Genomic DNA, 20292 nt, shown 5'->3' on the forward strand with positions numbered 1-20292 from the left:
CCTCACCAGTCCACCTAATTTTCAACATTCGTCTATAGCACCACATCTCAAATGCTTCGATTGTCTTCTGTTCCGGTTTTCCCACAGTACATGTTTCACTACCATACAATGCTGTACTCCAGACGTACATCCTCAGAAATTTCTTCCTCAAATTAAGGCCGGTATTTGATATTAGTAGACTTCTCTTGGCCAGAAATGCCTTTTTTGCCATAGCGAGTCTGCTTTTGATGTCCTCCTTGCTCCGTCCGTCATTGGTTAATTTACTGCCTAGGTAGCAGAATTCCTTAACTTCATTGACTTCGTGACTATCAATCCTGATGTTAAGTTTCTCGCTGTTCTCATTTCTACTACTTCTCATTACCTTCGTCTTTCTCCGATTTACTCTCAAACCATACTGTATACTCATTATACTGTTCATTCCGTTCAGCAGGTCATTTTATTCTTCTTCACTTTCACTCAGGATAGCAATGTCATCTGCGAATCGTATCATTGATATCCTTTCACCTTGTATTTTAATTCCACTCCTGAACCTTTCTTTTATTTCCATCATTGCTTCCTCGAGGTACAGATTGAAGAGTAGGGGCGAAAGGCTACAGCTTTGTCTTGCACCCTTCTTAATACGAGCACTTCGTTCTTGATCGTCCACTCTTATTATTCCCTCTTGGTTGTTGTACATATTGTATATGACCCGCCTCTCCCTATAGCGTACCCCTACTTTTTTCAGAATCGCGAACAGATTGCACCATTTTATATTGTCGAACGCTTTTTCCAGGTCGACAAACCCTATGAAAGTGTCTTGGTGTTTCTTTAGCCTTGCTTCCATTATTAGCCGTAACGTCAGAATTGCCTCTCTCGTCCCTTTACTTTTCCTAAAGCCAAACTGATCGTCACCTAGCGCATTCTCAATATTCTCGCACTTGTCAGGTCTTGCCGTCTTCGGAATTGTGTGGATGATGCTTTTCCGAAAGTCAGATGGTATATCGCCAGACTCATATATTCTACACACCAACGTGAATAGTCGTTATGTTGCCACTTCCCCCAACGCATTTAGAAATTCTAATGGAATGTTATCTATCCCTTCTGCCTTATTTGGCCGTAAGTCCTCCAAAGCTCTTTTAAATTCCGATTCTAATACTGGACCCCCTATCTCTTCTAAATCGACTCCTGTTTCTTCTTCTATCACATCAGACAAATCTTCACCCTCATAGAGGCTTTCGATGTATTCTTTCCACCTATCTGCTCTGTCCTCTGCATTTAACATTGGAATTCCCGTTGCACTCTTAATGTTACCACCGTTGCTTTTAATGTCACCAAAGGTTGTTTTGACTTTCCTGTGTGCTGTGTCTGTCGTTCCGACAATCATATCTTTGTGTCAGTGACACAAATAGCCATTTCAGTTCGGCAGCGAGGCAAAACTGAACGACTGCTCGCCGGCGCTGACAGGTGGCCCGTCCTGCGTTCAATTATTGGCAGCCCTGCACTCTGACGCGCCGTGTAGCTCGCCTCCAGCTGCTGCCACCTGTCCTGTCCTTCAGCAGGGCGTCCTCCGTGACGGCCACCCGTGTCTTTTATTCATTGGAGCTCTCGTAACGGCCTGTGGACGTCCGATATATCTGGAAAATGGGATTTATGTATCTATCCCGCTTTTTTGGTCCACGCATGGCATTTATTTTAATGATTCATGGAGGCTGTATCTGTCCACTGCTGTTACAATGAGACAGGTGTCTAATAAACCGTATTACTAAAAAAATCTCCTTGGCGTTTGTTATCGGTCATTATTACTGAACCTCACCGCAGACATATAGGTCGTGCCACGATGTAAATGTTGATATTCCTTTCTCACCCATAACCGGTTGTCGAAGTTGAGGCCTACTGTTGGTGAATATTTTGTAATAACGAATAGGACCCACCCAGTAATAAAAGAAGGTTTTGAAAACATACTCATCACGTATCTAAGATATTACTACGCATACTCAGAGTATGCTAAGGGAAGTTTGATGAAGTGAGGATATATATGAAGTATTACCGTCTACTTCTCTTTCTCTGACGCACTTAATGTTAACGGAATTCCCTCCCATATACAAAGTTAATGCCTGTGTCCATTAAACAGTACGTCTGAAATGTGATAAGAAGCCTGCCGAAACATAACAGCTGGTTTATGCAATTTTGTCATATGACGACGTGGATGGAGACCGTGACTGTTATCTGAAGACAATTGTTGATGGTGTTGAGACAGAAACCAGCCACAAATTTATTTTCAGTTCCTTTATTCAAATGGCACAGTTACCGGTTTCGAATCGTTACGATTCATCTTCAGACGGTTTTCATGCTTTCATTACAACAAGTGGAGTGTTTTCCACAGATTAATTGTCCTAAACTATAAATAATACACAATTATGAGCACGCCACACAGATGGTTGCTTTAAGACAAATAAATTTGTGGCTGGTTGCTGTCTCAACACCATCAACATTTGTCATGGATGGTGGTTCCGTTCGTTAACCACATCTCTATCTTAGGAAAATACTTATCAAACCGGCATTATTTCTGAGATACTATTATACCTTTCCTTCCCCTTTCTTACTCTTTTAAGATGTGTTCAAGGAATCAGGAAAACTTACTATTTAACGTCATCTGGAATACGGAATCATCGTAATATGAGCACAAATTTTTGTACGACATGCGTGAAATAAATCGACCGAGTTCTTTCCAAGGTAAGAACCCCGACATTCGTCTTCGTAGATCTGACGAAACTACGCAAAACCTAAGTCTGCTCGGTAAGACTCCTGTTGTTACTCTGAAAGATGTTCCCCCATTTCGTAAGACGTGTCCTGCCACTTTCCGCCTACCTATGTGAGCCGTGCGTGGCTCGTGTTCCCGCCACCATGTATTTTACACCCTGTTTTTAACGTACTTCCACCTCACTACCTTAATTTAAATTACTGGTGTCACTGAGTTGCTGCTTTGCCTGACCGTGACCGGCGCTAGCAGCGCGTATCGATATATCCCCTCTCGTAGTATCTTTGCTCGACTGCTATTACTTCCCGGTCGTCGTCTGTCGTAGGGGAATTCGGGTTGCGAGATCTGGTCTGCCAGCCAGTTGGAACGCGTCTCCAGCGCAGTCCGGGCCTGCCAGTCGGGGAGTTGCAATGCGGCAGTAGTGCAGTCGGGTTGGAGCAGCAGTGAGGTCTGCGTCGACATGGCTCGCCCGACCATCGCCGCCACGCAGCACTTGAGCCGGACCACGGTCTTAGTGGATCGTCGGTCGGTCGTCCTACCGGACGACGCGTTTTGGCTCACCGATCGTTCAGGAGTCGTGTGTGTGTGTGTGTGTGTGTGTGTGTGTGTGTGTGCGTGTGCGCATCGACTCCCGATTTGTCTTCCTGTGTGCTTAGTTACTAATGGGTATCGTTCAGGTCTTCGGGCAAGTGTTTGTCAGCTTGTGCGTGTAGTTGGCGTTACGTCCACTGACGACTATTTTAGATGTTGTCGGCATTCGGCGGGAATCAGTCGGTTGCTGCGGACCAGGGAAGTTATCTCTGTGGGATGCAATCGGCTGGGTCTGCTGCCGGTCCCTGCGCAGTGTCGGAGCGTGTGTGGATCTGTCCGATTGCTACAAACTTCGTGGTTCACCGACCCAGGGCGTCAAAGTTGAGTAGTGATTTCAACTATCCAAGTCACGTCCACTCATGCCGTGGTGGTTCGTTTCGGTGGTTCGCTGTTGGGGAGGTTTTCCTGTGAGCAACACCGAGTCTTTATATTGCTGAAATTTAGCCGCCATGCGGTACAATTAACTGTATTGGTTGACTACAATTCGAGTGCACCAGCGAAATTTTCTGCCTTGTTGCCGTTAGTGTTCTGGTTACCTGCCCTAGGCACTAACGTAGTTTTTAGGCAGTATCTTTCGCTCTCCTGTTCTTGCTGCCCAACATGGTGTGTAGTTTTGGCAGCTCAATTGACATACGCGTTGATCTGGGGATAGTAATACTTGTAAATTTTTTCAGGCCTTGAATTCTCGTGTAGTCCGTCCTGGCAAGCAAGCGGCCGGTCGGTCGGTCCGTGACTGTCCCCTGGTTGTAAGTGTAGCTCGACTCACCACCTGTCTCGCATAAGTGAACGAGGGAGACCGATCCACTGGGGACTCCAGACTGTCGTTCTCTTAATTATTATTTTGACAGCGTTAATGTTGTTGTAATTTAACTGTAGTTTATATTTTTAATTTGGCAATGTTAGTTGTGGGCCTTCAGCTCTGGAAACATGTTCTCAGAGTTTCCTGCAAGTCCAAAAATTATCGCATTCTGCTCTTGAGGGCTGCTGAAAATTCAGTAAACCGATAAGATGAGAAACAATGGAGTTCTCGGTGGAGTCAGAGAGGAAAGGAAAACAAGGAAGGGACTGAACATAGTGAAACGCCTGCTACATCACGCAGGGCTCACCGGTAATTAGGATTGTGGAAAGGGCCAAAGGAGTTGCGGTAGGATTCGTTTCACAATTTTAATTTATTATCATTTTGTTCAGAAATACGTTTGAAAGAATTAAATTTGCTTCGCAACTGAAGGCCTCCGAACACATGCTTTAGAATAAGTTCAATTTTGAAAAGACATCACACACAGTTAAATTTACGAATAAGATAAATCGTATAAATATGGGAGATCAGCAAGCGGAGCGGCTGAAGGCCGCCGGATTAAATCTTCAAAATTACAAATATACTATGATGATTACTGAAGGCAGAAGGCCGTATTGTTTTGAGATGCTAACGGGGCCGATGGCCCACAAGGTGCACAGAAAGAGATAAACAAACGCAATAAGATGGCTGAAGTTACATTCTGCAAATTATGGAAATATATATTGCAGCAATCGATAAAACAATACATTAAGTTTAAAAATTTCCTTTTTGCAGCGCCAACGGTGGAAAGCCCCCAATATTTCAGGGAAAATTCCAATAAAAATACACAAAAATGTTTCGATTCTCTTCTTTTATCGTTGTCCCACGCTAGCGTAGTTGTAATCTGGCAACATGTACCGTTTAACTGGGTACTGGAATAACTCCCAATGTGATTTGACTGCTGACTGACCTCGATTCATATGCTGAGACCAATACTCACAGCAACAGCTGTTTAGGAGTGTTCCAATGGCTCTATGTACTACTTCTCATTCATGAAAATCAACGTATCATGAATCGGCATATGTGAGCCATCCTGAGGCACAACGGGTACCACTGCTTCCTTGTCGCCCTCAGCCTATGTGAGTTATGTTTATTCGGTAACTCGTTCGTTATGGTCCTCAAAGATTTGTTATTTATGGACAGATTTCACTTCATTCGAGTCCAGGCTATGACTGCACAGTGCGAGACATTCTACGCCACGCATTGATCGTGTATTGTTGCCTAATGGTGATCTTGTATTGTTATTAGAGACATATTTGTTAGTAATACTCCTTTTATGGTAGTTATATACGTATGATATGTTTGTTCGGCAGCTTGTTCGTCACTGTTCTCCGAGATTCGTTGTTTATTCTATGTGGGCTCCAATGGTCCATGGCTAGATCTTCCTTCAATCCAGTCCAGGTCCTGACTGCAACACGCAGAGTTTCTACTTCACCGATTATCTACAATTGTGTAATGCTCATCTTCTATTATTATGAGGGACACACTTAGTAGTAATACGCCGTTTAGAGTCTATAGTATAATATCCGTAACTTACAAACCTACGAAAAAATGTCTGTTTATTTTCTTGTTTTGCCGGCCGGGGTGTTCGAGCGGTTCTAGGTGCTACAATCTGGAACCGCGCGACCACTACGGTCGCAGGTTCGAATCCTGCCTCGGGCATGGATGTGTGTCATGTTCTTAGGTTAGTTAGGTTGAAGTAGTTCTAAGTTCTAGGGGACTGATGATCTCAGAATGTAAGTCCGATAGTGCTCAGAGCCATTTGAGCCACTTTCTCGTTTTAAAAGTTCATTACATCACACGCATTAATCACAGTACAGAAACTTCTATCAAAGATTTCATCAATATCGTCATCACCTTTAAGGACCAGTTCCCCTTTCCCCCGATCACGTTGCTGGAAGGCAGTGGAGTGTGAAGAGTCTTCAGTTCAAAGAAGAGGTGTCAGACATGTTCACCAACGAGATTGCAACTTATTCATTGGCCCATGGAGTGACTCATATTGTTAGCACGAGTAATCAACGATCCATCTGGCTTTACAGAACAGAAACTTAGTGGGACGGGGGTGCTACAAGAGTAGAAACAACTATGACTGAAATGTTAATAAGCACCTCACGTTTGGCACATAACCGCTAAACGTTTTCCACAGACATAGCTTTGGTAGTGTTAGTAAACATTTTCAGTCACTCGGCGGAAGCACACGTAGTGAATGCACTTATAAACAGGCTTTCGTTCCTGACGTCGAATGTACACATGTAATTGGTAGAAATATTGGATCCAAATGGTGTTCTGCTGAAGTTCGTCCTTGTTGAACCACTACAGAATCTGTAATTATGTAGAGGAGAGTGTTGTACCATGAGGACCGTGTACCTAGGAATACATTCGGTTTCCTCAATGACGTTCTAATCTTGCCACTGATTTTAGAATGTCACGAAGGGATGAGCACTGGAGTTCGGTATAAGAAGTTTCCGGTATTTTCTACTGTTTTTATTGTTTTTAGAAATGAAGTCGTTGTTTGGGAAGCGTTTGTAAATATTCTCAAATCTACACATTTAAGTACTGCATGATATATTAAAGGTAATCGGAAGATAATTTTAATTCTTCAGTGCGTACTGAGAAGGTACGTATCAAGGATAACATACAGGATTTGTTTCAATTGGACTACGATGAGGAATGATTTTACTTATTGCACACGACGTCCTATTCTTCGTATGTTCTTTTGGGATGTTCTTTTTGGATGTTCTTAGCAAAAAGTAACGCCTTCTCTAGAATTAGGAAAATTATGACTTCTCAATAGAAATTCAGCCTTTCATGATAAGTAAAATCCTATTCATTTTTAAAACTGTTAAGTGTTTCTTGAAGTGTTGTGAGAATATACTTAATGTTTTCTGTATCGACGCGCTGTGAGCTGCGTACAACGAACAGTCACAGAACGTATAGCTGCAATCTTGTGCCAACGCTTTGTACCAGACTGACTCTCGTAAGATGCAATATAGTGATCTGTATCAGAAAGGTCCGGGAAGGCACGTGGGAGTAGCGGTTTGTTTGTTACTGGGAGCTCCAATGTTAGGCGGGTCACGGAACCCCTCAGGAACATAGCGGCTACGGCGGGGAAGAAGTCCAACGTTGACTCGGTGTGCCTGCCGGGGGGCCTCGTTCGGGATGTGGAAGTGGCTCTTCCGGCGGCTATCGAGAGCTAGGGGTGCAGCCAGCTGCACATGTCGGCACCAACGACGCCTGTCGTCGGGGTTCTGAGGAAATCCTTGGTTCCTTTAGACGGCTGGATAAATTAGCGAAGGCGGCCTCCATTTCTCGAGAAGTGGAAGCAAAGCTGACGATCTGCAACATCGTACCCAGGGTAGACCGGGGCCCTATGGTTTGGAGTCGAGTTGAGAATGTAAACCACAGGATACGTCGACTCTGTGACGAATATGGTTGCAAATGGTTCAAATGGCTCTGAGCACTATGGGACTTAACATCTATGGTCATCAGTCCCGTAGAACTTAGAACTACTTAAACCTAACTAACCTAAGGACATCACACAACACCCAGTCATCACGAGGCAGAGAAAATCCCTGACCCCTCCGGGAATCGAACCCGGGAACCCAGGCGCGGGATGCGAGAACGCTACCGCACGACCACGAGCTGCGGACGAATATGGTTGCAGATTCCTCGAACTACGTTATGGGGTGGAAGGCTGTAGGACGCCCCTCGACAGATCAGGGCTGCACCACACACAGGAAGCAGCCACATGGGTAGCACAGTACTTGTGGCGTGCACATGATGGTTCTTTAGATTAGGTTCCTCTACACGGGAAACAAACCGTTGGCCTGAAAAATTACCAGTTCATGACTATGGTGTGAGTGTGCCAACTGTAAAAATTGTTAGTTCGCCTAAACAGGTCATTCCAAAGGATTTAAATTTGCTAAATCTCATATTAGTAAATTGTCGAAATGTCTGTAGCAAGATCCCCGAGCTGCTCTACAAAATAAACAGTAGCAATGACAATATTATACTAGGTACCGAAATCAGGTTAAAACCAGACAAACAGCAGTGAAATCTTGAACTCGGATTGGACAATGTTTAGGAATGATAGGACTGATGCTATGGGAGGTGCTGTGTTCATTGCAGTTAAAAGCTGTATAAACGCAGTTGAGATCGATTCTGGGTCGGACTTTGAAATAGTCTGGATAGAGCTGTCAACCGGACAAGGATTGACCATTGTATTAGGATGTTTTCATAGACCACCAGCATCCGCAACAAACGTCACAGAACGTTTCAGGGAAAGTCGTGAGTACATAGGAAATAAATATCCAAATTATCCATTAGTTGTAGGAGGCGACTTTTATCTGGCATCTATTGACTGGGAAAATTACACGTTTATCACACGGAGCAGATGCAAAGACTCATGTGAAGTTATTCTAGGAGCGCTCTCGACATACAACCTTGAGCAATTGGTTAGAAAACCAACTCGAGAAGGGAACGTTAGATATCTTGGCGCTGGCCGAGGGGGCCGAGCGGTTCTAGGCGCTACAGTCCGGAACCGCGTGACCGCTACGGTCGCAGTTCCGAATCCTGCCTCAGGCATGGTTGTGTGTGATGTCCTTAGGTTAGTTAGATTTAAGTAGTTCTAAGTTCTAGGGGACTGATGACCTCAGAAGTTGAATCCCATAGTGCTCAGAGCCATTTGAACCAAGATATCTTGGCGACAAACAGACCCGATCCTTTTGAGGAAGTTAATCTAGAAGAAGGTATTAGCGACCATAATGTCGCTGTGGCTTCTATGTCAGTGGACGTTGCAAAAAAACCAAAGAAACAGCGTAGAATTTTCTTCTTTGGGAAAGCAAATAAAAGTGTCATTAATAAATATCTTCATAGTCAGCTCCAATCATTCACCACGGGACACAAATATACTGACCATCTTTGGTCGGAATTTAAAGGTATTGCCCACTACGTGCTAGAGAAGTGTTGCCTAGCAGAAATATAGGGGAGGGAAAGGATCCACCTTGGTACAACAAACATATTAGGAAGTTGCTGAGAAAGCAGAGAATTTTGCACACTCGTGTTAAGCGTAGTTATGCCCCGCTGACAAACAGAAATTATGCGAAATGAAAGCAGCTGTTAAAAGGTCAATGAGAGATTTTTTTAATGAATTTGAAAGCAACATTTTATCTGAAAATTCTAAAAATAGCCCCAAAAAATGTTGGTCGTACGTAAAATCTATGAACGCTACAAGTAATTCAGTACCTTCTCTTTATGACAGTATGGGGAATGTAACGGATGATGATAAACAGAAGGCCGAAATTCTAAACCTGGCTTTCAAAACTCGTTTACGGTAGAGGACTGCAGCACCATTCCCAGTTTCAGTTCTCGAACAAATGCAAGGATGGCTGACATAGTGGTTAGTGTATTTGAGATTTTAAAGCAGTTAAGATCGTTAGACGCCAGGGAGGCGTCTTGCTCAGACGGTATCCCTGTAAGTTTATATGTTGACTATGCTACAAATATAGCACCATTCTTATCCATCATCTATCAGAGATAATTGTAACTGCGGAAAGTTTCACTGGACTAGGAGAAAGCCAAGGTCATAGAGATCTATGAAAAGGGTAGAAAATCGGATGCACATAATTACCGGCCAAATTCACTGACATCAATTTGTTGTACAATTGTGGAACGTATTTTGTGTTCAGACATAATGACCTTTCTAGACTCTGAGAAGCCCAGCTGCAGAAGCCAGCTCGGTTTTAGGAAAGAGCGGTCATGCGAGACACAGCTCGCCCTCTTTGTGCATGATATACAACAGGCTCTGGATACCGGCTCCCAGGTTGATGCCATATTTCTCGACTTTCGAAAGGCGTTCGACTCAGTTGCGCACCGTCGCTTGCTCCAAAAAGTGCACCCTTACGGTCTATCCGATGACATATGCGGTTGGATAGAAAGTTTTCTAACGGACGGGGAGCAGTATGTCGTCCTGAATGGGGTGACTTCAACAGAAACAAGCGTAACTGTGGGTATGCCCCAGGGCAGCGTAATACGAGGTGCATTCAAGTTCTAAGGCCTCCGATTTTTTTTCTAATTAACTACTCACCCGAAATCGGTGAAACTGGCGTCACTTCTCGACGTAATCGCCCTGCAGGCGTACACATTTTTCACAACGCTGACGCCATGATTCCATGGCAGCGGCGAAGGCTTCTTTAGGAGTCTGTTTTGACCACTGGAAAATCGCTGAGGCAATAGCAGCACGGCTGGTGAATGTGCGGCCACGGAGAGTGTCTTTCATTGTTGGAAAATGCCAAAAGTCACTAGGAGCGAGGTCAGGTGAGTAGGGAGCATGAGGAATCACTTCAAAGTTGTTATCACGAAGAAACCGTTGCGTAACGTTAGCTCGATGTGCGGGTGCGTTGTCTTGGTGAAACAGCACACGCGCAGCCCTTCCAGGACGTTTTTGTTGCAGTGCAGGAAGGAATTTGTTCTTCAAAACATTTTCGTAGCATGCACCTGTTACCGTAGTGCCCTTTGGAACGCAATGGGTAAGGATTACGCCCTCGCTGTCCCAGAACATGGACACCATCGTTTTTTCAGCACTAGCGGTTACCCGAAATTTTTTTGGTGGCAGTGAATCTGTGTGCTTCCATTGAGCTGACTGGCGCTTTGTTTCTGGATTGAAAAATGGCATCCACGTCTCATCCATTGTCACAACCGACGAAAAGAAAGTCCCATTCATGCTGTCGTTGCGCGTCAACATTGCTTGGCAACATGCCACACGGGCAGCCATGTGGTCATCCGTCAGCATTCGTGGCACCCACCTGGATGACACTTTTCGCATTTTCAGGTCGTCATGCAGCATTGTGTGCACAGAACCCACAGAAATGCCAACTCTGGAAGCGATCTGTTCAACAGTCATTCGGCGATCCCCCAAAACAATTCTCTCCACTTTCTCGATCCTGTCGTCAGACCGGCTTGTGTGAGCCCGAGGTTGTTTCGGTTTGTTGTCACACGATGTTCTGCCTTCATTAAACTGTAGCACCCACGAACGCACTTTCGACACATCCATAACTGCATCACCACATGTCTCCTTCACCTGTCGATAAATTTCAATTAGTCTCACACCACGCAAATTCAGAAAACCAATGATTGCACGCTGTTCAAGTAAGGAAAACGTCGCCATTTTAAGTATTTAAAACAGTTCTCATTCTCGCCGCTGGCGGTAAAATTCCATCTGCCGTGTGGTGCTGCCATCGTATTGACAATGAATGCGGCCTCATTTTAAAACAATGCGCATGTTTCTATCTCTTTCCAGTCCGGAGAAAAAAAAATCGGAGGCCTTAGAACTTGAATGCTGCTTTTTACGATATACATAAACGATCTGGTTGATGGCTTTGACAGCGGCATTAGACTGTTTGCCGATGATGCTGTAGTCTACAGGAATGTAGTATCACACGAAATTTGTGAACAAATCAATGAGGATTTGCAAAAAATAAATGCGTGGTGTAATGACTGGCAGTTATCTCTCAATATTAGTAAGTGTTACCTACTACGTATGACCAGGCGAAAATCCCCATTGATGTACGAGTACAAAATAAATGCCCAGTCTTTGGAAACGGTAACATCCGTCAAGTATCTGAGTATGACTGTTCGAAATGATCTCAAATGGAATGATCACATTACACAAGTAACGGGCAAGGCGAACGCTAGATTGCGGTTTATTGGTAGAATCTTGAAGCGATGCAGTCCTTAAACAAAGGAAATTGCTTACAATACGTTAGTTCGTCCAGTCTTAGAGTATTGTTCGTCTGTATGGGACCCTTACCAGTTGCGTCTGATTCAAGAGATTGAGAAGGTCCAAAGAAGAGCGCCAAGCTTCGTGACCGGTACACTTAGCCATCGCGACAGCGTTTCAAATCTCACTGAAAGTTTGAAGTAGGAGACACTTGCAGACAGACGACGCGCTAAACGGAAGAGGCTGCTCACTAAATTCCGAAATCCGATCTTCGCCGAGGATGTAGAGCATATATTATTACCACCTACTTTCAAATCGCGCAATGATCACCATTCAAAGATAAGGGAAATTAGAGCTCCTTCTAAGGCGTTCAGACAGCCGTTTTTACTCGCGCGATCCGCCAGTGGAACAGAGGGGGGCGGGGGGGGGGGAGGGAATATAACTTTCGTGCGAATTGAGCCCTCCGCCACACACCGCTTGGTGGCTAGCGGAGTATATATTTAGATATGACAAAATACTCACACTTGTGCTGATGCTCGTCACGAAAGGTATGATGTAATCGTATACTGTAACAGATATATTATGTAATTTCTGCTTTCATTCGATTAGATCATAAAAACCTTCTTGGGAGCTTTGAGAAGTAATCGATTTGTTTTGAAACGTAGCAGTTAGCAGTACCGTTTGAGTCAATTACTTAACTAAATATCTATCATGGGTATATATTTGTTAAAGTAGGTACTGTTTATTATCTTGTCTGGTGTGAAAGTTTGGCAATAAACTCTAGTGTTCGTAATAACTGGCGGCATAATTAGGACCTGCATTTAGACTTTTCTGATTTTTAAAACATTAACCACGATCATAGTATCATTGATCATAGAGATTCCTAGTTAATTACTGACAACACCGGACGAGACGACCGAAATATTGCACTTACACGCCCAGATCGTAAATTGCTTTAACTGGCAGCATAACGTGTGGACGCTAAGTCGTAATTCAATAGTTGTGCATCATCTTGTATGTCGAAACGGAAGAAGATTTTCTACTACATAACATTTGATATTTCCAGACGAACTGTGGTTCTTTAATCTCTTAAGAATTTTATATGTCCTGAAAACGAAACTTTGAGTCAGTTTCCAACAACTAACATTTCAAAATGTATTTAACTTTTTAATTAGTTTTTGTTAATACAGCGGCTTGCAAATCTTAAGGACGAAAGTATCTTTCGTATGATGTGTCACCGTTAATCAACATAGCTCGGTGAATCTTGGACCAAACATAAAAGGAACTGCTAAACTATATTAGAGACGGTAAGTGAAATAAATATATTGAGACTAACAGGAATATCACTTTTACTGAAAGCCACTAATTATGCTGAAGTCACCGCGTTTTAAGTTGGTCCCTTCACGTTACAGTAGGCGGGATATTGTTCTCAGTAGCGTGGCTGACCACCACGGAGCATGCTCTGCAACTTGCTCCCACGGTGACGACAAGGTTAGCGAGGAATTCTTGTGGTAGGGCTTTCCACCCCCCCACCCCCCACCCCCACCCAAGTCAGCGCAGTTGAGGACTGGTCGTTGTTGCATGTTGCCGGGCCACAATACATCCCCCCCCCCCCCCCCATCCCAAACGTGCTCAATACGATTTAAGTGGTGAAAAGGTCAGGCCTGTCCATTCGCCGAATATCCTCTTGTTCCAAGAGATTGTCCAGCTACAATGTTCGATCTGTTCTACCTTTGTCATCCACAAAAATAGAGAAGAATTAAATGACGACCCACAAGAATGTATGAAGATTGTATCTGTTGTTTCGGACACACGGGGAGCGTGCAAGGGATAAAGCCCTGCAGCCGCACTATCGTCTGTGCCCACGGTGGCTCAGACGAGTAGAGCGTCTGCCATCTAAGCAGGAGATCCCGGGTTCGAGTCCCAGTCGGGGCACACATTTTCAACTGTCCCCTTTGATGTATATGAACGCATGTCGGCAGCTTAGGGTCTTGATTTAGTTATCATTTCAACAATAATGTTCCTGTCTGTTCTGTAAAAATTTAAACTGCGAAACGCAGTAAGAACACCAAGAAACGATAACAGTAGTAAGGTAAGACATACACGATTCTGTGATTTCGGCCAGACACAAAAGAGAGGATTCTAATCGTTTGCATCTTTCTTCGGACATAAAACATAAATTCTTGCCATTTTGGGCGTTTAATGAATACAGAAATTCCGAGACAGCAATTACACTCCTGGAAATGGAAAAAAGAACACATTGACACCGGTGTGTCAGACCCACCATACTTGCTCCGGACACTGCGAGAGGGCTGTACAAGCAATGATCACACGCACGGCACAGCGGACACACCAGGAACCGCGGTGTTGGCCGTCGAATGGCGCTAGCTGCGCAGCATTTGTGCACCGCCGCCGTCAGTGTCAGCAGTTTGCCGTGGCATACGGAGCTCCATCGCAGTCTTTAACACTGGTAGCATGCCGCGACAGCGTGGACGTGAACCGTATGTGCAGTTGACGGACTTTGAGCGAGGGCGTATAGTGGGCATGCGGGAGGCCGGGTGGACGTACCGCCGAATTGCTCAACACGTGGGGCGTGAGGTCTCCACAGTACATCGATGTTGTCGCCAGTGGTCGGCGGAAGGTGCACGTGCCCGTCGACCTGCGACCGGACCGCAGCGACGCACGGATGCACGCCAAGACCTTAGCATCCTACGTAGGGGACCGCACCACCACTTCCCAGCAAATTAGGGACACTGTTGCTCCTGGGGTATCGGCGAGGACCATTCGCAACCGTCTCCATGAAGCTGGGCTACGGTCCCGCACACCGTTAGGCCGCCTTCCGCTCACGCCCCAACATCGTGCAGCCCGCCTCCAGTGGTGTCGCGACAGGCGTGAATGGAGGGACGAATGGAGACGTGTCGTCTTCAGCGATGAGAGTCGCTTCTGCCTTGGAGCCAATGATGGTCGTATGCGTGTTTGGCGCCGTGCAGGTGAGCGCCACAATCAGGACTGCATACGACCGAGGCACACAGGGCCAACACCCGGCATCATGGTGTGGGGAGCGATCTCCTACACTGGCCGTACACCACTGGTGATCGTCGAGGGGACACTGAATAGTGCACGGTACATCCAAACCGTCATCGAACCCATCGTTCTACCATTCCTAGACCGGCAAGAGAACTTGCTGTTCCAACAGGACAATGCACGTCCGCATGTATCCCGTGCAACCCAACGTGCTCTAGAAGGTGTAAGTCAACTACCCTGGCCAGCAAGATCTCCGGATCTGTCCCCCATTGAGCATGTTTGGGACTGGATGAAGCGTCGTCTCACGCGGTCTGCACGTCCAGCACGAACGCTGGTCCAACTGAGGCGCCAGGTGGAAATGGCATGGCAAGCCGTTCCACAGGACTACATCCAGCATCTCTACGATCGTCTCCATGGGAGAATAGCAGGCAGCATTGCTGCGAAAGGTGGATATACACTGTACTAGTGCCGACATTGTGCATGCTCTGTTGCATGTGTCTATGTGCCTGTGGTTCTGTCAGTGTGATCATGTGATGTATCTGACCCCAGGAATGTGTAAATGAAGTTTCCCCTTCCTGGGACAATGAATTCACGGTGTTCTTATTTCAATTTCCAGGAGTGTATATTCAGGGTCATTTGTTTCTGCAAATCAATAATCGAGAATTTGTCACGGCTTGTTTCTGCTAATTCGTTTTCAGGAAACATGAGTATTATAAATCTTTTGATTACATGAAAATTAGAATATTACATGTTACACGTCCCCCGAAGAAGCTACCACTCCAAGTGCTTTTGTATTCACTCGTATAGATAATGTTTGAGATGCTGAGTAGATTATCATGGTAACTTGAAACACACATACACCATGCACATGTTGTAAGTAACAATACATTTTGTCAGAATTACTAGCATATTATGGACAGATTTCAGACATTAATCTGCGTTTCTGTCAGATAACTAGTATGGCCTTGAAGTCATAGGTGACTTATTAATGCATTGAAGTACGATTTGAATTGTCGTTTCTGCTCATACACTGTTAAATGAGGTGCGTAACGTAAACACCAGGGCAGTAGGCCCACTTATTCTTGGTTTCTCGTCCCCTGGAATTCGAACTGCTAATTCGTCGACTACTCTCGCTGCCTACTCTGGTAGCCAGATCATACTGTACGCCAGATGCCTGACATTATAGTCTTAATCAATTAATACTGTATTTTCTTTCAATGAGACGTAATTATAGCAACCAGCATAATTTTCTGTCTGCAGCTCGTGGTCGTGCGGTAGCGTTCTCGCTTCTCGCGCCCGGGTTCCCGCGTTCGATTCCCGGCGGGGTCAGGGATTTTCTCTGCCTCGTGATGACTGGGTGTTGTGTGCTGTCCTTAGGTTAGTTAGGTTTAAGTAGTTCTAAGTTCCAGGGGACTGATGACCATAGATGTTAAGTCCCATAGTGCTCAGAGCCATTTGAATCTGCTTAGTGTATTCAGCTCCTGGTCTCCCCCTACGATTTTTACCCTCCACGCTGCCCTCCAATACTAAATTGGTGATCCCTTGATGCCTCAGAACATGTCCTACCAACCGATCCCTTCTTCTCGTCAAGATGTGTCACAAACTTCTCTTCTCCCCAATCCTATTCAATAATTATGTGATCCACCCATCTAATCTTCAGCATTCTTCTGTAGCACCACATTTCGAAAGCTTCTATTCTCTTCTTGTCCAAACTATTTACCGTCCATGTTTCACTTCCATACATGGCTACACTCCATACAAATACTTTCAGAAATGACTTCCTGATACTTAAATCTATACTCGATGTTAACAAATTTCTCTTCTTCAGAAACGCTTTCCTTGCCATTGCCAGTCTACATTTTATATCCTCTCTACTTCGACCATCATCAGTTATTTTGCTCCCAAAATAGCAAAACTCCTTTACTACTTTAAGTGTCTCATTTCCTAATCTAATACCCTCAACATCACCCGACTTAATTCGACTACATTCCATTATCCTCGTTTTGCTTTTGTTGATGTTCATCTTATATCCTCCCTTCAAGACACCATCCATTCCGTTCAACTGCTCTTCCAAGTCCTTTGCTGTCTCTGACAGATTTACAATGTCATCGGCGAACCTCAAACTTTTTATTTCTTCTCCATGGATTTTTCCCCCCCCATGAACCATGGACCTTGCCGTTGGTGGGGAGGCTTGCGTGCCTCAGCGATACAGATGGCCGTACCGTAGGTACAACCACAACAGAGGGGTATCTGTTGAGAGGCCAGACAAACGTGTGGTTCCTGAAGAGGGGCAGCAGCCTTTTCAGTAGTTACAAGGGCAACAGTCTGGATGATTGACTGATCTGGCCTTGTAACAATAACCAAAACGGCCTAGCTGTGCTGGTACTGCGAACGGCTGAAAGCAAGGGGAAACTACGGCCGTAATTTTTCCCGAGGGCATGCAGCTTTACTGTATGATTAAATGATGATGGCGTCCTCTTGGGTAAAATATTCCGGAGGTAAAATAGTCCCCCATTCGGATCTCCGGGCGGGGACTACTCAAGAGGATGTCGTTATCAGCAGAAAGAAAACTGGCGTTCTACGGATCGGAGCGTGGAATGTCAGATCCCTTAATCGGGCAGGTAGGTTAGAAAATTTAAAAAGGGAAATGGATAGGTTAAAGTTAGATATAGTGGGAATTAGTGAAGTTCGGTGGCAGGAGGAACAAGACTTCTGGTCAGGTGAATACAGGGTTATAAACACAAAGTCAAATAGGGGTAATGCAGGAGTAGCTTTAATAATGAATAGGAAAATAGGAATGCGGATAAGCTACTACAAACAGCATAGTGAACGCATTATTGTGGCCAAGATAGATACGAAGCCCACACCTACTACAGTAGTACAAGTTTATATGCCAACTAGCTCTGCAGATGACGAAGAAATTGAAGAAATGTATGATGAAATAAAAGAAATTATTCAGATAGTGAAGGGAGACGAAAATTTAATAGTCATGGGTGACTGGAATTCGAGTGTAGGAAAAGGGAGAGAAGGAAACGTAGTAGGTGAATATGGATTGGGGCTAAGAAATGAAAGAGGAAGCCGCCTGGTACAATTTTGCACAGAGCACAACTTCATCATAGCTAACACTTGGTTTAAGAATCACGATAGAAGGTTGTATACATGGAAGAACCCTGGAGACACTAAAAGGTATCAGATAGATTATATAATGGTAAGACAGAGATTTAGGAACCAGGTTTTAAATTGTAAGACATTTCCAGGAGCAGATGTGGACTCTGACCACAATCTATTGGTTATGAACAGTAGATTAAAACTGAAGAAACTGCAAAAAGGTGGGAATTTAAGGAGATGGGACCTGGATAAACTGAAAGAACCAGAGGTTGTACAGAGTTTCAGGGAGAGCATAAGGGAACAATTGACAGGAATGGGGGAAAGAAATACAGTAGAAGAAGAATGGGTAGCTTTGAGGGATGAAGTAGTGAAGGCAGCAGAGGATCAAGTAGGTAAAAAGACGAGGGCTAGTAGAAATCCTTGGGTAACAGAAGAAATATTGAATTTAATTGATGAAAGGAGAAAATATAAAAATGCAGTAAATGAAGCAGGCAAAAAGGAATACAAACGCCTCAAAAATGAGATCGACAGGAAGTGCAAAATGGCTAAGCGGGGATGGCTAGAGGACAAATGTAAGGATGTAGAGGCGTATCTCACTAGGGGTAAGATAGATACTGCCTACAGGAAAATTAAAGAGACTTTTGGAGATAAGAGAATCACTTGTATGAACATCAAGAGCTCAGATGGAAACCCAGTTCTAAGCAAAGAAGGAAAAGCAGAAAGGTGGAAGGAGTATATAGAGGGTCTATACGAGGGCGATGCACTTGAGGACAATATTATGGAAATGGAAGAGGATGTAGATGAAGATGAAATGGGAGATACGATACTGCGTGAAGAGTTTGACAGAGCACTGAAAGACCTGAGTCGAAACAAGGCCCCCGGAGTAGACAACATTCCATTGGAACTACTGACGGCCTTGGGAGAGCCAGTCCTGACAAAACTCTACCATCTGGTGAGCAAGATGTATGAAACAGGCGAAATACCCTCAGACTTCAAGAAGAATATAATAATTCCAATCCCAAAGAAAGCAGGTGTTGACAGATGTGAAAATTACCGAACAATCAGTTTAATAAGCCACAGCTGCAAAATACTAAAACGAATTCTTTACAGACGAATGGAAAAACTAGTAGAAGCCAACCTCGGGGAAGATCAGTTTGGATTCCGTAGAAATACTGGAACACGTGAGGCAATACTGCCCTTACGACTTATCTTAGAAGAAAGATTAAGGAAAGGCAAACCTACGTTTCTAGCATTTGTAGACTTAGAGAAAGCTTTTGACAATGTTGACTGGAATACTCTCTTTCAAATTCTAAAGGTGGCAGGGGTAAAATACGGGGAGCGAAAGGCTATTTACAATTTGTACAGAAACCAGATGGCAGTTATAAGAGTCGAGGGACATGAAAGGGAAGCAGTGGTTGGGAAGGGAGTGAGACAGGGTTGTAGCCTCTCCCCGATGTTATTCAATCTGTATATTGAGCAAGCAGTAAAGGAAACAAAAGAAAAATTCGGGGTAGGTATTAAAATCCATGGAGAAGAAATAAAAACTTTGAGGTTCGCCGATGACATTGTAATTCTTTCAGAGACAGCAAAGGACTTGGAAGAGCAGTTGAACGGAATGGATGGTGTCTTGAAGGGAGGATATAAGATGAACATCAACAAAAACAAAACGAGAACAATGGAATGTAGTCGAATTAAGTCGGGTGATGTTGAGGGTATTAGATTAGGAAATGAGACACTTAAAGTAGTAAAGGAGTTTTGCTATTTGGGGAGCAAAATAACTGATGATGGTCGAAGTAGAGAGGATATAAAATGTAGACTGGCAATGGCAAGGAAAGCGTTTCTGAAGAAGAGAAATTTGTTAACATCGAGTATAGATTTAAGTGTCAGGAAGTCATTTCTGAAAGTATTTGTATGGAGTGTAGCCATGTATGGAAGTGAAACATGGACGATAAATAGTTTGGACAAGAAGAGAATAGAAGCTTTCGAAATGTGGTGCTACAGAAGAATGCTGAAGATTAGATGGGTAGATCACATAACTAATGAGGAAGTATTGAATAGGATTGGGGAGAAGAGAAGTTTGTGGCACAACTTGACCAGAAGAAGGGATCGGTTGGTAGGACATGTTCTGAGGCATCAAGGGATCACCAATTTAGTATTGGAGGGCAGCGTGGAGGGTAAAAATCGTAGGGGGAGACCAAGAGATGAATACACTAAGCAGATTCAGAAGGATGTAGGTTGCAGTAAGTACTGGGAGATGAAGAAGCTTGCACAGGATAGAGT

This window comes from Schistocerca cancellata, chromosome 5, assembly GCF_023864275.1.
Source record: "Schistocerca cancellata isolate TAMUIC-IGC-003103 chromosome 5, iqSchCanc2.1, whole genome shotgun sequence".
Taxonomy (NCBI): Eukaryota; Metazoa; Arthropoda; class Insecta; order Orthoptera; family Acrididae; genus Schistocerca; species Schistocerca cancellata.